Raw genomic sequence first — 11,605 nt, forward strand, 5'->3', positions numbered from 1 at the left:
GAGTCACTGGCATAAACAGGACCAATCACTAGGGGCTAACAATGTCTTTACAGATTCTTTCATGGGAAAGACATAAGGAGAACAGAAGGTTATCACATAGGGAGAAAAGAAGTACTCTCTGCACTATTGTTAGAGCAAATTTTTACCTGACTTTGAAGAAAAATGAAATACAAACAAATAAAACCCACACTACACATGTGGGAGACAGTTGTGTAACCTGGTCTTTTGTGGGGTACCCTAGCAGTGGAACCAGGGCCTGTTACTAGCCCATGAGATGGCTTTTTGGAATCTATTCCTTATGGTGGGATGCCTGGTTAAGCCTTGATGCAGAGGGGAGGAGCTTGGTCCTACCTCAGTTTGATGTGCCCTGCTTTGTTGACTCCCATGGGAGAACTGCCCCTTTCTGAATGGAGACAGAAGAGGAGTGGATGGGGGGTGATAGAAGCGAGGTGGGGGAGGGAAAGGAAGGAGGGGAAATGGGGAGATTGTAGTACATACGTAAAATGAATTAAAAGTTTAATAAAAAGACTATATGCACATATGTATGTCAATAATTAACTTAAAAGACAAAGGGAGGATCCCCTAACTTGAGAGTAAATTATAGTAACATAATTAAGTTAATCTCAAAGGAAATGGAATAAAACATTGTCATTATTTTCTGTCAGTTTTGTTTGATCTGACACTCAAAATTCAAGATTTTATTCTGACATTGACATAATTCTCCACCTTTTTTTCTCTTTTTTTTATTGAGAAAAGGAATAAAACAAGTTTCCACCTCCTCCCAGCCTCCCCTTTCCCTCCCCCTCCTCCCACCCTTCTCCCCCTCCCCCACTCCTTTCCCCCTCCCTCTCCAGTCCAAAGAGCAGTCAGGGTTCCCTGCCCTGTGGAAAGTCCAAGGTCCTCTCCCCTCCGTCCATATCTAGGAAGGTGAACATCCAAACTCTTAATGGACTGAAAGAGTAAAATTTACTGCAAACTAGAAAATGAATCCCAAGGTTATAAATGTTTACATTTTGTAGAATCAGCAGAAATAGCCAGTTGGTTTATAGTATTTTTAAAGAGCTGTCACTATCGAAAGAGTCATAGGAACCGTTCAAAATCTTAGAAAATGAAAACCTAAAGGTCATTTTCCTGCTTCCACTTTTGCAAAGAGTTTATAATTCATTCCAACTTCCAAGAGATATTGTAAAGATTTATAGGTCAGTGTGGAAAATTATCATCAACTTCATTGAGAAGCTTTGAGTGATACCATTGGTAAAAAAGCATTATTCAATATGAATTGATGAATGAGGGGCACTAAATTGAAGATGAAAAACATCATAGCTCAGCCAATATTTATCTGAATATTGTTTGTTTTGATATGCAGGCCCATGAGCATCAAGGTCACTTTTCATTTCTCATGCTTCCATATTTTGTGTGGGTTGTACCCTCGGCTAGATTAAAGGTTGGTCTTAAGTACTGTGGGCCAAATCACCACATAGTCCTTCCCTCCCTCGCTCCCTCCCTCGTCTCTCTCTGGCAGCAAGGTCTTATTGAAATACACCCACACTGTTTTCTTTATATGCACTCCAACTCACCGCCTTCTCACCATAGCTACAAAGTTGCACAGCTAAGGCAGAGATTGCATAAGGACCCCACACAAGGCCAGTTCATAAAAGAATTTTGTCCAATACTCAGTTGAATGATCAAAGGTGGTGAGGAAAACTTAATATACTTCCTCCAGAAGGCCCATTTCCCTTGCCAATCAGACAAATTGTATGTTAGGTCTTCTGCTGCTTTCTGCCCATATTATATTTATTTGGAATTATTTTTTACAAAGCTGGGGGACAGAGGTCCTCACTCTTTATGTGTTACAGTTTTCCTAAAGACAACACGCATGTGAGAAAAACGTGGCTCCAATGTTCACTAAAGAATATCATTAAAGCAAGTGAACGAAGACTAAACAGAAGAAGCCTGATGAGAGACCACTGGATATTAAAGTCACAGGTATGAATGAGTGAGACCTGGAGCGTTCAGAAGGAAGTCCCTGGCCCTATCTGTTTTGTAAGGGTCTAGGCTAAATAGGAGGGAAAAAGTACATGTTTGTAAAGATGCTCAGGATTGAAAAAGTACGTGAGAGTACTAAGATTCTGCCCCACTGCCTAAAAGGGCCCCTCGTTCACAGAGGCCGAGCAGGAGGGAAGACGCAGCTGTGGGCCGTATTTTAAAGTTCTAGGAAAGAGGCCACATAGAGGGTGTATGTTTGTGTTATGAGTCATAGCAGGAGACAGGTGGGGGATCTGGAGCTTAATGTCCATATGTGATGTCTCTGACCAACAGGATTGTTTTGAGATGTTTGCAAAAGCCAAACTGCAAAAACAGGGAAAGAATTAAAATGGGTTTTTTTGTCAGGGGATATTTTATATTTTGTATTGCTCCTTTATTTTTGTTAAGAAAATAACGTCAATATACAAAGACAGTGCATCAACTTAGATTCGTTAGAGAAATGGCAATAGACTCCATAGCAAAGAATGCTGAATAATATATGCTGTCAGGGATTGAAATAATGTAGGCGTAGATAGAATGAGTGGCGGGGCTTCCGTAAGTAATAAAACTCAAATAAACACCTCATCCTTGGAGTGGATTCAGAATTCAAATGCTGGCTACCTGGGATTCTATAATTTTGACTCTATCCTCTCTTTTATTTCTTAACCTGCATCTCTAGAATTCTGTGTGTCATCTGCCAGATGCTTTCATATGCCATCAGAATTGTATCTCAATATTTACTATATGGGTCCACTCCCGAGTCAGGAAAAATTGACATCAAGAGCATATTACATAGAGCTACCAAGAAAACCAGATCAAGTAGGACTGGCCACGTCTACTTAAATTGTTGTCTTAATTTCTTTTACAAAGACTTTAAGTAGAAAATAAGAGAAACCTTGAAAAAATAACAACTAAGAAACAAAGATATGGAACTGCTTCAAGGAAGGAAGCAGGGAAGAGAAAGAGTGAGGAAAGAAGAGAGAGAGAGAGAGAGAGAGAGAGAGAGAGCGAGAGCTCAAATGAGTATACTTGTGGACAGCTGTAGAAATAAGCAGAGCTCAAATTGATGTACTTTTCCATCTCAAAATCTATTATCAACCCAGAGAAGTTCAGCAAAGGACAACTGTTGTGGGAGATCCTCCCACTCCTCTAGCCTATAGCCGCTGAGATACCAGCCCATTGGGGCGTGGTCTCTCTCCCTTTAAAAAAGCGGCCACTTCCCTCTCCTCTCTCTCTTCACTTCCTGCTCCACCGGCGACTAGACTCCCTTCCTGGTTGTGTAGAGGGCTGTTGTCTGGGACTGAGATCTGTAAGTTTTTTCCCCTTTAAATAAATACCACCCTATTAATCATAATTTCAAACTGGTGTGGCATTGTTTGTGACTTACGCCTTCAGACAACAACATAATCTGTGATTTTTAAAATAGCTCAACCTATAATTTCAGTTAGATAAGAGCAACAAAGATAGGAACTCCCAATGGTGTATTGGACCCATCCTTTATTCTGTAGCTGTTAAATTATTTATTTAATTAGAGCTGATTTATGGTGTAGAACTGAGTGAAGAATGTCAAGATTTAAATAAAACTGACTACTTTGACTAGGAGTTGTGTTGCCTTGGGGTTTGAGTCACGTAATTGTGTTTTGAATGGTGAGGTCACCTGAGACCTGTGAGATTTTTCTTATCGTCTACAGCCCCATCAGTCTAGCTTTAGTGCTCAAGCTGGCAAGGTCTCCCCTGGAATAATGTCTTAGTTTCATCACCCACTGCTGTGATGAAACACTCTGACAAAAGCAAATGAAGGGAAAAGGAGTTATTTGGTTCACAATTTGAGGTTAGAAGCCATCATTGTGCAGAAATCAAGGTGGCAGGGACTTGAGGCAGTTTGTCCCACTACACCTGCAGTCAAGAGCAGAGATCAGCCAATTAATACCTGCATGCTAGTGCTCAACTGCTTTCTTCATCCTTCTACAATCCATAGCTGAGAGCAATGAGTTCTCAGGATGGAAATAGCACAGAAAAACACCAAGGCCATGTGTGAATTTGGGAGTCTACCACATATATAATGTGGGATTTAATAAGCAAAATATAAGAATTCCTATAAGAGGAATTGCAATAGTAAAGCATTAAAGGAGACAGTGCATAGGTCAAAGCATTTGACAGCTGTCAACTGTGTGAATTTCCTTGGTTCTGTAGATAGCAAAATCCATGGATAGCTGGGTGTCACCTGTATCTCACCAACAGTTTCTGGTTTTGTTTTACATTTATTTTACTTATGCCTGTGTGTGCATGTTACTGTATTGTGTACATGTACATGTTCCCGTGTGTGTACATGTGCATGTTCCTGTGTGTACTTGTTCCTGTATATCCATGTGTTCATGTTCCTCTGTGTGTGCATGTTTCTGTGTATTTGTGTATGTACGCATGTTCCTTTGTATTTGTGTGTGTGCATGTTCTTGTGTGTGTGCATGTTCCTGTGTGTGTACAATGTGCATGTTCCTGAGTGTGAGTATGCATGTTCCTGTGTGTGAGTGTGTGCATGTTTCTGTGTATTTGTGTATGTACGCATGTTCCTTTGTATTTGTGTGTGTGCATGTTCTTGTGTGTGTGCATGTTCCTGTGTGTGTACAATGTGCATGTTCCTGAGTGTGAGTATGCATGTTCCTGTGTGTGAGTGTGTGCATGTTCCTGTGTATTTGTGTATGTGTGCACATTCCTTTGTGTTTGTGTTTGTGCGCGTTCCTTTGTATCTGTGTGTGTGCATGTTCCTGTGTGTGCATGCCTGCCTGTGTGCATGTTCCAACATGCACATGTGTGTATAAGCACATGCATAAGGGAAGTCAGAGGACAACTTGTGTGGGTTCTGTCTCTTCACTAAATGGATTCTGGGTTAGAATTCAGGTCATCAAGCTTGGTGACAAGTACCCTTACCTGATGAGACATGCCCCTTTGCCATCAACTTCTTTTGAAATTTCACAAAAAACTATCATTTGGATGCCTACTGTGCAGTCTTCTGTAATTTCTGCAAATTATCTTAAAGTAACTTTTTGGCCTTAATAGATCATCTCAGCTGGCATATCATAGGTCCCCACTGGACTCTAGGGCAGATAGTGCATCCCAGTGTTAGCTCAGGCTAGAAACAAGGAGATAATCCACCACAAACCCTATAATAAGTGCTATCTCTGGCCTTTGTACCTAATAACTGCCTGAATCCTAACTTTTGGATCCTTTAAGTTGGCTAGGGTGGCACTGAACTTACTGTGTAGCTTAGACAAACCTTACAACTTGTCATTTCCCCCCATAGCCTCCTGAGGAGTTGGGATTATAGGTCTGTGCTACCAAGCCTGTCTCGTCAGTGTGGTTTGTGCATCCATAGTCCTTCTGAGACTCAAAAGACAGCAGAGGGGGCTGGAGAGATGGCTCAGCAGGTAGGAGTATTCACTGCTCTTGTGGAAGACACTAGTTCAGTTGCTTCATGTCAAGAGGCTTGCATGTTAGCTCCAACTCCAGGGGATCCCATGTCCTCCTACCTCTGAGAACATCTACACGTACATGCACATGCCTACACAAGGCACACACACATACATGTAATTAAAAGTAAATCAATCCTTTAAAATCATAGCCAAGATGTCTATATTATGTGTTAGCCTGCCTACATCGAAGTCCAAAAGGTAAGGAGAAAAAATTCCACGTCAATAGGAAACAATGAATTATCCTCTATCCCTTTCTAAGTTGGCATTTATTAGTTTTCTGTGACATTGCATCAATGTTTGGGTAAAATATTGTTAAATATCAGTAATTCAATGCGATTTAGCAAAAAATTAAACACGAACGAACTGTATTTCCTACATAAGATGAATATGTGTTGTCTGTTCTTTCAGTAGTTCCAGATGTTTTATAAATCATATAGTTTGGCAATCGCACTATGATAATACCTCCTCTGCCACGGAACAGAGGAATTAAGAAGAAAACTTTACTGTTTGATAAATTTTGGTCTGAACCTTTGTTAGTCCCATTTTTTTCCCCCTAAATGCTCAGACATCCTATAAGGAAATATCAGGATCTTTTTAATGCCCATCACTTTACTAAGTACACTCTGTAAGATGCCATGAATTTGATTGACTTTTTGAAGGTTAATGTGAACAAGAGGCAGAGTAGGAATTCTAGCCCAGCTGCCTTTGACTGATGAGCACAGGCTTTTGCCATTCTCTCCCATGGCCACCTTCTTGCGGGGTGATTTCTGTAGGTCTCAGACCATTCGGTCTTGAAGTTTTGAGTAAGGGCTATGTGAGCTTATAGACAACCAGTTAGCTATATTTTTCTCAAATGACTGTTTGGAGAAGGCAGTAATCTATATGAATATGGAATTTCATATAAGAACTAAGTTGTGGGTTGAAGCCATGGAATTGAATTTTCAGTGTCTTAACACATAAAAATATCCAATAATTATTTTGAGTGAGTAAACTGTTAGAGTAATTTATTATACATTGTGAGTCACCAAGAAATAAAATTAAGAAGATATTCTTATATTTTTCTGCATACATCCATTTATAACTACATCTTGCGCTTTTTCTAAATACATGTCAAAGTATTTAGGACAACACTGTATATACTGTTTCACAATCTTTTAATAATAACTTAATTTTGGTGGGCAAATGTTTTCAGGATATTAAACTCAGCTAATAAATAAATCTTTCTGTTTTCACATAGTTCATTTTAGAATACATACAGAACCACTTTCTTTTGGTTGTGGAAAATCTAATCTTGTCAATTGATAGTAAATCTAGATACCGAAGGGTTTGCTAAATCAGGTCAGCATACACTAAATCAATTTAGACGGGAATTTAAATTCCCAGGGGGTGGAGGATTGTAGTGTAGTTTGAATCATAGGTAGATAGGGTTGGTAAGAATGATTGGTCTGTAAGCAGCTATGCCTGGGAGGACAAGCAGCTACCCTTAAATGAGGGAGGTGAAAAATCTAGCCAGTGACCACCTTTACCCACCTAATAAAACAGTATTTCAGAGAGGACAGCGCCCACTTGAGGGTTTGAATATGGGGATTATGCTTCCAACCATTTTTATGGGACTGTCACCTAGATGAGAAATATATTTTCTTTGGTAGGAAACAAAGATCTTAGAGGGATATTATGTATGACAATTATGTTATTACTTTGATGTGTCCCATGCTATCTCACACATACCTTTTACCCTGTAATGTTCCCCTTGTCTGAATACCTGAGATACCACAGTCTCGCAAGAATTCTATATAGCATCTCGAAGTGAGTGTGGTCATTTGAATGAGGATGTTCTTATAGGAACAGATGTTTGAATCCTTGGTCCCCAGTTAGTGTCACAGTTTGGGTATGTTTAGATACTGTGTCCTTGCTGGAGGAAGTGCCACTGGGGATGGGCTTGGAGATTTCAAAGCCACACACACCATTCCCATTTTGCTCTTTCTGTTTCCTGTTTTGGGTTTGCGATGTGTGCTCTCAGCTATTCTATTCCCCATGCCTGCCTGTTGCTATACTTCCACACCATGAGAACATGAGTTAGATTCCTCTTACTTCCATTAGGTCCTTGCCTAGAAAAGTTACTTACTTATAAATCTGAGATTGATAATTGAAACTTAGAATTATGGTATCTTTCTTTTTTTTCAAGATTTTACATTTATTGCAATGGTTCAACAAATATATACACACATATCTACATCTACATACGTGTCATATTTACGTGCATGGAGATTGACACTAAGAAAATATAATAAAATACTAAATTAAAGTTAGGTGAGCTAGAATGCCTACAGCCCCATGGTCATGATAGGGGTTTCCAAATATTTGAGGTTTGGATGAGAACTAAAATATCTTACTTCAAAACTCATGTTTACTATATTTTTGTAAATATCATCATCATTTATTGGAGAAAATAATTCTTACCTTCACATGAGTTCCAGGGGTCAGATTCAGGATGTTAGGCTTCACAGCCAGCACTTTTACTCACCAAAACGTCACTCCAGTACATAATTGACACCACTCTTGATTCGTAAGAGTCTGTATGCGTTAAAAATAATAACTATTTTTGAACTGAAAAGATAGGTCATCAGGTAAGAACCTATACAGAGTTGCCCCCTGAGTCATTCACATACATAACCCCCCTCTCACACACACACTAGATTTTAATAGGGTACTGAACCTTTTAAAAACAATATGTCCATACAATCACAAGTGTTATTACAATAAATGTAAGAAGTGATAAGTAATTTTGAAAGCGAATTCTTTTTTAGAGGAGAGGGGATATACAGAAAGATGCACTTTCTAAGTGACACACGTCTGTCTTGTGCATAATGTACATTTTTATAGAAAGTGTCTGCTTGTGTCACATGTGAGAGAGTTCTGAAAACCACTAAGAATCTTAGAAATTTTCTCTTTACTAAGTAGACTTCTAGAATGTGCTCTTTTTTTTAACAACTTCAGTTAATTATCCTTTCCACCTTCCCTCATGTGCTCTTTTGTTTGAAATGTTTATTTCATTTCCAGCTCTGATAAATGTTCCTTATTTTTCTCCAATAAATGATGAATTTTGGGAAGGATAAGCTTAAGAGGGAAGCCCTAACAGGAGCTTACAATACAGGCAATATCTCCACATGAGTATGAATGCTGGATTTTCCTTTCTAGTTATTAATGATATAGTCCATATGCTTTGTCCGAGTATATATTCCCAAACTGGGAAAAGGTAAAAACAATGGAACGAAGTATATAAAAATATTTTCCAAGGAAAATCACTACACATGACATATATATACATATATATATATGTATATATATATGCGTGTGTGTGTGTGGTGTGTATGTGTGTGTGAGTGTAAGTGTAAATAAACTTGTAAGATGTAAGGGGGCTTTTGCTAAATAAGTCACATTCCTGAGGTCATGCAATAAAAGAGTACTCACAGTGAGCTAATCATCTTAATTATCTGTGAGGTAGTACTGATATAATCACCAATTCTCAACACTCGATAGTTTGACATTAGGTAGTATATTTTTCTAAACAACTTCTATATATTATACAACATGTCACAGTAAGTGTTTCCACACATGTTCTGTATATGCATCTTAAGTTTTATCGTGCAAACCTGAAAGCTTTCTATTCAGATGCTATAAATAATTTATGTTGCTCATGAGCCAGTTCTGCTTATTTTGAACAGCCTTTCGGACTCCCTCATCAGGCTATCAGTGTGTTTGCTGAGCCCTCTGCAGCTGGTTCCCTGCTATCAGGCTACTCGAGTGTCTCCACCTTGTCATGCGAGTCAGTGTCAGCATCTGAATCCTCACCAGCATCTTCCTTCCTTTGGCACTTTCCCCTATTGTTAGAACCCCGGTTTTCAGTAGTTGCTGGAGTTTTTTACTAAAGGGACTAATGATAACTTCTTTCTTTCCACATTTTGCACGAACTCCAAGTTCACGGGCACATGTGAAAGAATTCTGTGAAAGAGTCCTTCAGTGTCTTTTGTGAGCATTTAACTCACTTCTTAGGCTTTGACAGTGGTTTGTATTTCCTGTATTTTACACACCATTCAAGAGCTTCTTTGTAGCATTGACATACTCCATCATGAAGTCTTGTATTGATTTTCTTGGTCTGAACACTCTTATCAAGTTAGTCATTTTTGAAGATGAATGTATTTTGGTGCTTCTGGGGCCTGAATTAGAACCACATTGCCATGCTGGGAACTCATTACCAAATCTCCTGACGTCAGTGCAGCCTTTATGTTAGAGGGAAGAGAAACTAACTATGATGGCTATGAGCAATCTATGTAAAATGTCCGGCATGGGCTAAGGTTTCTAAGAATGTCATTATTGGTGAGCTCCCAATAGATCAGCCCCACTGTCTCAGTCGGTGGGTGCACCCCTCATGGTCCTGACTTCCTTGCTCATCTTCTCCCTCCTTCTGCTCCTCATTGGGACCTTGGGAGCTCAGTCCGGTGCTCTAATGTGGGTGTCTGTCTCTATCTCCATCCATTGCCAGATGAAGGTTCTAAGGTGATATGCAAGATCAGTATGGCTATAGGATAGGGTCATCTCAGGTTCCCTATCCTCAGCTGCCCAAGTAACTAACTAGGGACATCTCCCTGGACACCTGGGAGCCCCTCTAGAGTCAAGCCTCTTGCCAACCCTAAGATGACTCCCTTAATTAGGATATATACTTCCCTGCTCCCATATCCACCCTTCCTTTATCCCAACCATCCCATTCCCCCAAGCTCCCCTCATCCTCCCCTTCTCACTTTTCTTTCCCCATCTCCCCTTACCCCCATCCCACCCCACCCCCAAGTTCCCATTTTTTTTGCCCGGCAATCTTGTCTACTTCCAATATCCAGGAGGATGACTATATGTTTTTCTTTGGGTTCACCTTCTTATTTAGCTTCTCTAGGATAAAAAAAAAGAATGTTATTATTACCCCAGCCAAGAGTAATAATAAAGTTCATTTCCTTCCATTACAGTGATAATTTTTACATAAAATAATGTGTTGTTCAACAACACGTAACAGAATACACAGGTATAGGAGAGGGGAAAAACTGACAGCTTTGGGGTGGATAGAAAAGGCAGAGAGTTGGAGTGAATGCTGGGGCCCTTTCCACGGCACTGGCAGATAAAGTGCTCCACATTAGTGTCTTGGTCCAGTGTAATGTATTTCAAGAGTGACAGGAATAATTCTCCCACTTCACATGTCCTTCGAATGTTGTTTTGCTTTCATTTCACCAAGAAAAAAAATTAATGATTTCCCTTTTCCTGGAGTTGGGATTGGTCTACTGTTTGTCTGAGAACAACAAAATTAAACTCTGTAATGTAGCACTCCAAGCTTTGACTTACCTCTTGGAATGTTCATTGTTTGGAACCTAACTAGGCTGTTGTCCAGGGGCCCACGTGAGGGAAAAGAACCTCCCTGATCTCAGCTTCAGCTGAGTTTATAGCCAGCAGTCTAGCTCATCTTCTGCTTATTTTTAAAAAGTGGTATTTTGACCATCTCACAACCCCAACTCATATCACCTAAAGCAAAAACAAAACAAAACACCCAGGCACCAACACTATCATGACAGGAACTATAACAAACTGTTAATGTTTTTCAGCCCCCATGACTAGAATGGTTTATTATGCAACAGAAGATAACCAAATATCACCTCTTCTTGCATTGGTAGACAAATGGGAAAGCCTGTTAGAAAGGCTCTCCTTTGATGGAACCTGAACACTTGCTCATCTCATGAGTCTATCTGATTCAGGGACCACCCAGAAACAGCAGATGCCAGTTAGCCATTTTATTTCAAAATTATGAAAACAAGGTGGGGTGTTACCTGGAGATGCTATTGCATAGGTAAATGACTTTGGAGCCTGCTTCCTGCAGATGATGTCTTTGAATTTCTTTTGAAATATTGAAAGAATGGGCTCTTATATATGAAATAAAAATCAAGAATTAAATGGTCTATTTCTCTAGGAGTATTTCACATCCTGTATTGACTGCTTTCATTTCAGATGGAAAACTTAATCGACATCTAAGGCAGTAAGTAGTTCTCAACCTTCCTAATGCTGCGATCCTTTAA

At 39.6% G+C, this 11,605-nt stretch overlaps 1 pseudogene; it reads right to left on the reverse strand.

Moving 5' to 3' along the window:
- Nucleotides 1-9,537: 9,537 nt before the first annotated feature.
- On the reverse strand, nt 9,538-9,748 carry LOC142841720 (uncharacterized protein C9orf85 homolog pseudogene; annotated as a pseudogene).
- Between the last annotated feature and the right edge of the window lie 1,857 nt (nt 9,749-11,605).

Source organism: Microtus pennsylvanicus, chromosome X (assembly GCF_037038515.1).
Source record: "Microtus pennsylvanicus isolate mMicPen1 chromosome X, mMicPen1.hap1, whole genome shotgun sequence".
Lineage (NCBI taxonomy): Eukaryota > Metazoa > Chordata > Mammalia > Rodentia > Cricetidae > Microtus > Microtus pennsylvanicus.